The sequence below is a fragment of the Bidens hawaiensis genome, unplaced genomic scaffold (assembly GCF_021521415.1).
Source record: "Bidens hawaiensis isolate Kalapana, Puna unplaced genomic scaffold, B.hawaiensis_p1.1 tig00016760_1, whole genome shotgun sequence".
Classification (NCBI taxonomy): domain Eukaryota; kingdom Viridiplantae; phylum Streptophyta; class Magnoliopsida; order Asterales; family Asteraceae; genus Bidens; species Bidens hawaiensis.
This window is the reverse complement of record NW_027492543.1, coordinates 422,222-432,344: the sequence shown is the minus strand read 5'-3', so window position 1 is coordinate 432,344 and position 10,123 is coordinate 422,222.

The window sequence follows — 10,123 nt, the reverse complement described above, 5'->3', positions numbered from 1 at the left end:
ACTCTCTCAATGTTTTTCTTTTGATACTTGAGCTGCTGGCTTTGTGTGTTCCTTCTTTCTTGGACTGCCACAAGGAGAGCTCAGACAATCTTGCTTCACTGACTATTTTCCTCCTTCTCTCCTTCTCTGCTTCTGTATAAGACTTTCTTTGTCTTTGGTTATGGAAAGCAAATCCCTTTTTCAAATTGTTCCTTTAAGAATTTAGACAAATCATTTCTCTGTTGGCCAACAATCATGTTCCTTTGTTGATTGTCATATAAGTCCAGCTAAGCCATCTTTTCTAATTATTCTCTTGAAAAACTTTTGAAGTCGTCCATGAATATTATCTGTCTCTTTACCATCTTCAGTAGTTACTCTCAGAGTTCTTGATCTTTTGTCAAAATAGTGATGTATGGGCAGATTTAGATTTCTCTGTGTAGCTTTAGGCCTCACTATTTCTGATCTTATAACAAGTCCACTGGAACTTGTTGATGGAACTTTCTTCCCAAATTTTCTTTCAGATTCTTCAAACAATCTTTTGATTGTTTCATTATCTTGTAATATCAGATTACCCATTTGTGCGCCTCTTTTGCATAGAGTGCTTTTCATTTCTGCCCTTTCCATTTCTTCTCTTCTCAATCTATCTCCCAATACTTTCCTTTGTACTTCTAAGAATAGCCTCTGCTCACTATGATATATTTCTATCAACTGCTCATGAGGCATGCTGTCAAATTCAACTTCTGTCATCCTTTTCTGTAATAATATATCTTTCAAGGTCTTTACTCTATGAGGATCATTAAGCCATTCTACAGTTTATGCCCTCTTCTTCCCTGCCTCCTCTCTTTCCTTGTCTAATTTCATTTTCATTCTTCTTTCTCTTTCACAATCCACTGTACATTTTGCATCTTTGTGAGAGTCTTTCACCATTTTTACTTTCCTTTTCATTTCTTCAAAGGTCAGGTCTATGAGAGAGTTATAATTATATCCATGCAGTTGTAGGAATTTGACAACTTTATGTTTCTTTTTCAACTCTTCATATTCCCTTTTGTCACGAGCTTCTTTATCAGTCAATTTCTGCACGTATTCAGCTGTGTCATCAACCAACGCATTTTTGTACATTCTGTCAAGAGTTTCAAAAGGTTGGTGATTGAGATAAGAGGGAGTATGTCTAGCTTGCAGTAGGAAGGCTCTTCGTGTTTCTCTACTTCTCCATCCTTCAGCCGCCTCTGCAATACCTTCTCTAGTTATCTTTTCTATGTGTTTTTGTTCATATTCAAGGCTTAACAGATAGGCTTTATCTTTTTTTTTCTTTTTCCTCCGCCCTTTTCAGTCTTTCTTTCTTTTCCTTGGCCTTCAGTTCTGCCATTTGCTCAACTTATTTTCAGTCATTCTCTTAAGATCCTCAAACTTCAGTTCACAATGCATAAGGAATATTATCTTTGGACCAGTCTTTAGCCATTCTTCATCTTCCTCAAAATTAAACAATCGATTAAGCAAGTTTTCCTCTTGGAGTTCGGGTTATTACGCAACACTCTTGTTAAAGATCAATGGATAAACCATAATATCTCGGTTTTGTGTAAATATAATTGTTTGTGATTAATCAAGAACTAAGTACTCGGATTTCTATAACGTGAGGTTGTTACTTAGTAATCAATCAATAATTTTAACCCTAATTCCTTCCACTAAATCTCAATTGTCAACGACACAAAGAGCGTATAGATTGAAATTAGGTTTAAACAATATGGACAATTTACAAACAATCACATAAACATCATGATTATACTAACATAAACAATTAGACAATCAATCCAATGTTCAAGAACAATTAACATAAAGTGTTTTGTAAATAACCTTACATCCAAGAGAAATACCAAAGAATTTAGCCACTCATGGTTTGAGAGATCATCATAGCATTAATTGTCTTTAACATAAGAATCCAACACTCAAAATAATGATTACAATCACCAAAATATTGTCTTGGACTCCGCCAATTCATCACCCAATAGTTCTAATTGAAAGATAATCAAAAGTCCAGCCAAAACGACCTAAAAAATAATAACCACACTCGGCAGTTACAGGCGGACGATGGTCCACGATCCAGACCGTGGGCCACGGTCTACTTCATGGTCTTGGGAGAGCCCACTGTACAGTGGGTTCGGCCATATTTGTTCCCTTTGGACCGTGGTCCATGGTGTGCATCGTGGGCCACAGTGGAGGTTGTTTCCATTTTCTTATTTTCTTCGTGTCACTCTCGTTCCAGCTCCGTTTCCTTCACCGTTTTCGCCGATGATCTTGTTATTTCGTCCTTTACCTCCTCATACCTGCGTTTACACGAGTAACCGTAGTCAACTAATTCCACGAGATTTAGTTAGTTAAGCAAGTATATTTATATATGTTTTAATCAAATTAGTTGCTTCCCTACGGGTCACTTGTCAGTTATGTAGAGCCTCTATTATAGGTTCTTCAGTTTGAGTGTCTACTGGCACATTAACAACCTTGGGCTTATCAACCACCTTAGATTTTTCCTTTCTGGTATAGACTTTCCTGGTTGTTTTCTGCTTTTTGGCACTTGGAGTATTGGTCTCTGATGTCTCTTTTCTTTTAATTGACACTCCCGCCTCAGGCTCAGGTTCTTCATTCATGACTGGTTCAGTGATTATTGGTTCAATAACTTCTTCAACAGGCTCATCATCAAATATTTCTTATACTCTTGGCTCTGGTATAACTTCAACTTGTGGCTCACTTGTTCTTTGTTACATTTCCCTTTGAGTCTTTCTTGCAGTAGCTAGAATTTCATGATCATGTCTTTCAGGATTCTTCAACACATTATTATAGATTCCCAATACAGCCAGTTTTGTCAGCAATCTAAAACTAACTCCATCAGATGGTCTTTCACGTTGTACTGGAATAGTTGGACCTAATTCATACTTGTGTTGCTCTGTTTGTGTAATCTCGCGCTCGGGATCATTTTAAGTTTGTGCAACTACAGTTGAGTTTTCAGATTGTTCATTTTGACTCTTTTTCAATTTCTTCATTGCTGCCCCTTGAGCCTCATCAGCCAGTTTCCTTAGTCTTTCTTCCTCTTCTTCTTTCTTTTTCATTACAATCAAAGCTTCTAACACTTCCTGAGGAATTTCCTCCTCTTCTTCTTCAACTTGAGTCCTTTCAGTAGTTATGATTTCTATCACTGTCTTAACAGATTCAACTTCAGCTACATCTGGATCAATCACATGATTTTCTCTAAAATTTCGTCTCTAGATGTTATTTTGGGAGCAGCTATGTTTTGTAAATCATCTTCTGAGTGGGCTATCTCTTTCCCTTTTGTTTTCTCTTTTCTACTTGCTCCGGGGTTTCTTCTTCAGTTTCAAACTCCCCCTCTTCTATAGCATCCCCAATTTATATTCTTCATTTATCAGTTTTAGAGCATTTGAGGTTCCCACTTCAGGATTTTCATCACTGCCTCATCATAATTTTCATTTATTAGCTTGAGAGCATCTGCTTCTTGATCATTCTCCCCCTGTTTTGGTGCATTTGAGGTCTACTCAACCTCAGCCTGCTCCAGGGCTTGAATTCTTTGTAAAGGCATGTTGCAGAGCTTGCTCCAAGGCCTTGTTCTTCCTTTCCAAGAATGCATTTTTATCTTTAAGCATAATGTTCTCAAACTCCAATTCTGCATTTTCAGAGATAATGTTATAAATATTTGGACTTGAGGATGGTGTTTCTTGGGTAAGTTGGGGCTCAGGCTCAGAGTCAGGTTGGTTTGAAGATGTTTCAGGTGATGGCAACTGGTAAGTTTCAACTTGGCTTTGAAGTTCTAGGGTGAGTTGGGTGGGTGTAATGTGAATTGGCTCTTGTATTGGTGATGTTGCAGGTGTTGGCAAGGACTTTCTTGTATAGGTTCTTGGATTGGTGAGATTGGAGGTGTTGAAATGGAAGTATCTTGAATTGGTTCAGGACTTGAACTAAGTGGTGCAATGGTAGCAGGGGATAATTGCACTGAGTCATGTGCTGGTTCAGATCCAAGTGAGGATGTGTCTTCTTGGTTTTCAATAGCATCCGGGGAGTCTGGTAGTGTGATCTTTTGTATAGTATCATTCACATGTGAAACCACATTGGCAATAAAGACATCATCCTTTATGTGCTCTGGTGCCACTCCACTCAAACCCACACCTGGTTCCTCAACTGGTTCTTCAACCTCTCCAGATGGTTCATCATTCACCTCAAGATTTTCAATGTATACTTCTGGTTCTGAACTCACAAACACTACCATCTCATTACCAACTAGATCTATCACTTGCTCATTTTCCTCCTCATCATGGCCCATCTCTTCATTCACCGCAAAATCAATCTATTCCACCTCAGGTTCTATCCCTTCTTGAACTTCCTGTGGCCCAATAACTCCAATCTCATTATTAGCACCATCATTTCCATCATTCTGATCATCATCATCATCAGAGTCTTTATCACTCCCACTCTCCTCATCTTCATTATCACTTTGTTCAGGTGAGGGAGGAACTTCCATCACTTCAATGTGTGCATCTAGTAACCAAGGAAGAATATCCCATTCAGCATTTTCATTAAACTAACTTCTTGCTCCCTTTATTCTCTTATATATATTCGGATCTTGCAGCCTTAAAGGTTCACCTGCCAAGTTCAGACCTTGTAAAGATTGATTGATTCAGATCTGTAATAACCTAGGATACATCAGGAATTTCTGATTCCCCTCCTTCTCAGCATTACTAACCAAACCATTGAATATGAATCTTGAGAAGTTGAACGGTTGGTTAAACAAGATTGCCACTGTCATTGTAGCCAACTCCCTGCTTAGTAAGGTCCATGTTCCCCTTCAAGGTGACAAATATTGAATCACATGATGTATCAAAAACCTATACATCAAAGGAAAGCTTCCCTTTTAAATTTGTCCTTCATGCACACCTCCTTGGTAACCGAGCATCTCTTGGAATATTCTTACAGTCTTTGGGTCGAGTACAGAGGCTGCACTTCATGATTGTCATTTAGCTTCAGTGCCTCTCTAATGGATGCCTCAAGGCCATCAGTTCTGCAAAACAAAGAAATAGTCAGTACCCAACATAGCAGAATAATAGCAAATAGTAGTTAGAGAAGAATATCATCTTCAGTAACCTGTTTCGTAACAGTTTACGAACCTGCACAAATTAATTAAACAGTTGGTATAAGAACAATAGAATCCCTAATTTCGAAACTTGAACAGACAATACTCGATAATCGATGTCTTACCAAGGTCAAAACAGATCTAATGGCTATATTCGAAAAAGTATAAAGCACCACAGAGGATTTTGAGCGAGCAGGGAGTTACGAGCAAGGGTTTTTGTTTCAAGTTGAAAGAGGGAAAATGAAATGTTTGAAAAAGTTTCTATGTCCTCCTTTTATACCTAACGTTTGGTCAGTACAACCTTGTTTTGTCATCTATTGCACTACAGTTGTCATTTAATTTGAATTAAAAGTACCTCTCCTGCTCGAGAATACAGCCAAACAAACAGCTGATTCCCACTGTATTCGAATTCTTATCTCAAATCATGCTCGACGTGATTTTAAATGAAATGGTTAAGTGATTTTGAAAAGATTCACTTAGAAGTTTGCTCGATGCTGAGTATACTTGAGAGAGGAACTTTAAGAATTTCCTAAGTGCTTTTAGATATGTCGAGATTGTGCTCGAGTATACCCATGCTTGATGCTATTACTTAACCATACTTTCAGATTTTAACTCACACGCGAATAATTACTCATACTCGATCACACATCCATACTCGAGATTGTTATCCAACAATCACTTAACACGACCAGTTCAAACAATTTAGTCAATGTGCTCAAGAGGTCATCACATATACTCTGGAACTTATGTGCTCGAACTACTTTGAGAAATTTTCAGTCAAATAAGCATACTCGAAACACATTCAAATCATCAACTCTACTCAAACATACTTAAACAATGTATTCTCTGATCACCTATGCTCGTAGAGTATCCGTATGCTCGACAACACTTAGAAAAATCTATCATGACAAAACTTGTGCTCGTGGAGTATATTCATGCTCGAAAACACTTAGAAACATTTATCATGACAAAACTTGTGCTTGTATAGTATATTCATACTAGAGCACACTTAGAAACGTTAACAAGGCATATCATTATGCTCGAAGAGCAGAAATAAGATATCTATGCTCGAAACACTTAGAAACGTTTACAAAGCATATCATTGTGCTCGAAGAGCATAAATAAGATATCTATGCTCGAAAGTATATCATTGTGCTCGAAGAGCAGAAATAAGATATCTATGCTCGAAACAATTAGAAAAGTTTTCAAAGCATATCATTGTACTCGAAGAGCAGAAATAAGATATCTATGCTCGAAACAATTAGAAAGTTTTCAAAGCATATCATTGTGCTCGAAGAGCAGAAATAAGATATCTACACTCGAAACACTTAGAAAAGTTTTCAAAGTATATCATTGTGCTCGAAGAGCAACAATAAGATATCTACGCTCGACACACTTAGAAAAGTACTTGAACCATTTCAAGCATAGAGTCATGCTCGAAAGCACTTGAACCATTTCAGATCACATATTAGAAACACATAAACATCTGTCTAACACTTTAGACATGTTCATACATAAACCTTTGCTCAAATCATCAATTTTATCATTTCCAAACACTAAATTGACTTAAGCATAAGGTTAAGGTGAATAAGAGATCAGAATTCAGTTAATGGTCTTTTCAAAACATTTTTTTAGAGAGATCTCAACATGGGATCAAACTGTCTAAGCACTTTCACAACATGTCATGGTTGACATTATTTTGACATAACACAGGTTGACAGCAGGTATAAACTTTAGCATGATTGTCATTGATTTCAGTGATATTATTAAGGTTTAATTAGTTGCATAAGGTGTGAACGGTCAACACTTTGGACTTTGGTTGGTCCTTATCTCTTCTCAAAGTTTATTCAGCTTTCTTCAAGTCACCCCAATTTGACTTCAACCCCCTGATGTATGGTCAAAATTGTTTTTGATTGTTTAAAGCAGAGTTTATAAACATCAGACTTTAAGGTTGAACGTTGGACTTACATACCATCTGGACTTACATGCCTTACATTTAGGGTGTTTAGGACTTACTTATATGCCCCACCCCTGTAGTTCCCTTGATGCCCCTTTAAGTCTGATTATTTTTAGAGAGAATATAAATATTATTATAAGCATTTAGCAACCTTTTTTTATGCTCTTTAGACTTATACTATATATATATATATATATATATATATATATATATAATAAAAGACAATCTCCTATGCCACTTGTCCCCTTCTCCTTAAACATGCTGATGCGTCACTCATATATTAAATTTGCTGATGTGTCACGTTTTTAAGAAGGGTAAAAACACCGGTTCATCAATCCATTCAATTTTCACAAACCCTAAAACATATCATCGCCTCTTTTCTTCTCTGCCTCTTCTTCTTTCTTCTCTCTTCTTTCTTCTCTAGAAACCCTAAATCAAATCGCCATTCGTCTATGTTACTGCCGTATATCTCCCCATCAAACTAACTTTGGCTTCTCGAATAACCTACGATCCATTTACATGACGAACGTTCCCCTGATTTCAAGGTATGACTCTTTCTTCAAACTTTAGATCTGCTTAATTTTTTAATTGTTTTTTAAAGTAATTAGTATCATTACTTTGATTTTGATTCTCCTGTGACTTTCCTTTGTTTCACTTTTTTTAATAGACTTGACACAACCAAAACTGAATGCTCATAGAATGAATAGGTCAAATCCTAAACTAAGTTTTACTTGACGAACACCTAATTTCATGGTATGAGCAATATGTCAAACTTCAGGTCTGGTTCAGTTGTTAAATTTTCATGAAATGAATTAGTATCATTACTTTGATTATGTTATGATTTCTTTTCTTTCACTTTTATTTATAGGTTTCACAAACAACAAATGCGACGTCTAATGAATCGGTTAAACCTTAATTGAGTTGTGGATCACCATCGAATGTTTCATATTCAAACTCGCTTATCGTTTAAAATACATCATCATCATCATCATCATCGTACTCAGTATATCCCACCAATAGCAAAGCTATGGTAGGGTCTGAGGAGGATAATATGATTAATGAAAATACGTAAGTAAAAATTAAATTTTTATGCTTGAGATCTGAATACTTTTCACCAACAATTAATTTTTGTATAATTTCTTGATTTATTTTATTAGACATTTGCAATAGGTGTAAAGAACGATGAGATAACTGCAAGAAGCGAGTTTGGGTTGGAATAATCAGAACCATTAGTAGCATTTGCTCTCTCATGCGGAAGCTGGTCCTCCCTTACTGTAAGTTGTAGTTAATGTTTATTAAAACCACATTCTTGATACATAAACATTTATGATAAAAGTTTTTGATCTTATATGGTTAACAATTGCAAAAACAATAACCACTATAGTGTGACATTTTCATCTATACAGCTAAAACGTTGATGGTTTTCTGTTCTAATATCAAATTTAGACCAAAGTTGGTTACCATTTATTATTTAGACCAATGTTGGTTACCATTTATTATCTTGTAAATTTTATTAGACTTAAAGTAAATATCAAAACTAATTCATACCCAGGATCAAAAACTTAAAGGTGAGACTCTACACAGGATCTCAAGTCGAAAGCGAAACCGAGTTTGGTTCAGTAATTTTTTTCCGAAACCAAACCGGAAACTGGTTCTCCAGTTTGGGTTACTAAAACCGTTTATTTTCGATTGTTACAACGAGTTTGGTTTGGTTTCAGTTTTTTTTCACTTTTTTCAGTCTTTAAATAAATTTATAAAAAAAATTCAATAACAAAAACTGGTTTTTTCTGTTTTTAAAGGTTTGGTTCGGTTCAAATTTAAGTTATGATTCTTTTACACATATATCCATGTTTTCAAATCTTTTCAAGACCTTCAACCAAAAAAGAATAAACTTTTATACCCTAAACACTTCAAACTTTATTCATGTATTCAGTTTTCTTAAAATAGCTTTACAATTAATATACTTTTCTCAATCAAAATCTACCTTTTTGTTTTGTTGTACAGGAAATATGATTAAGATATTTATTTTTAAATTGTTCTTTTGTTTACACGTCTGCTTTGTATTCTCTCTTGGTTGCAATAATTTATAAACAACATTGAATCTTTATACCATTTTCAGATTTATAAAAAAAGTGTTTGTTTAAAAAAATTATATCAATTTTGCATTCTTTCTTAAATTTACTTTTAAACATAGATTTGAAATTCAACATTAACACTAATCTTATTATTTATGTTTACATAAATCTGAATCTGCATTTGGAATGACCATACATAGAAAATCTCAAATGAGGTTTTTTCAGTTTTTAAAGGTTTGGTTCAGTTCAAATTAAAGTTATGACTCTTTTACACATATATCCATGTTTTCAAATCTTTTCAACATCTTACACCAAAAAAGTATAAACTTTTATACCGTAAACATTTCAAACTTTATTCATGTATTCAAATTTCTTAAAATAGCTTTACAATTGATATACATTTCTCAATCAAAATCTACCCTTTTGTTTTGTTGTACAGGATATATGATTAAGAAATTTATTTTTAAATTGTTGTTTTGTTTATACGTCTGCTTTGTATTCTCTCTTGGTTGTAATAATTTATAAACAACATTGAATCTTTATACCATTTCCAGATTTATAAAAAAAATGTTTGTTTAAAAAAAATTATATCAATTTTGCATTCTTTTTTAAATTTACTTTTAAACATAGATTTGAAATTCAACATTAACATTAATCTTATTATTTGTGTTTACATAAATCTGCATTTGAAATGACCATACATAGAAAATCTCAAATGAGATAACATAAATTATAGTATTTGAGGTTTTTCTATAAATTTTACTTTTTGGTCAACTATTTATGTTGACATGCACATATCTACTATTCAAACCTTTTATAGACCTTACACCAATTAAGAAAAAAAGTTAATACCCTAAAAACTTCACACATTCTTCATATATGCATTCATCCTTCAAATAACTTTTATACATTCTTTCAAAAATCTGCTTTTCTCTTTTGTTATAATCAATGAGGTTTTAACTTATATAGAGACTTGACCTT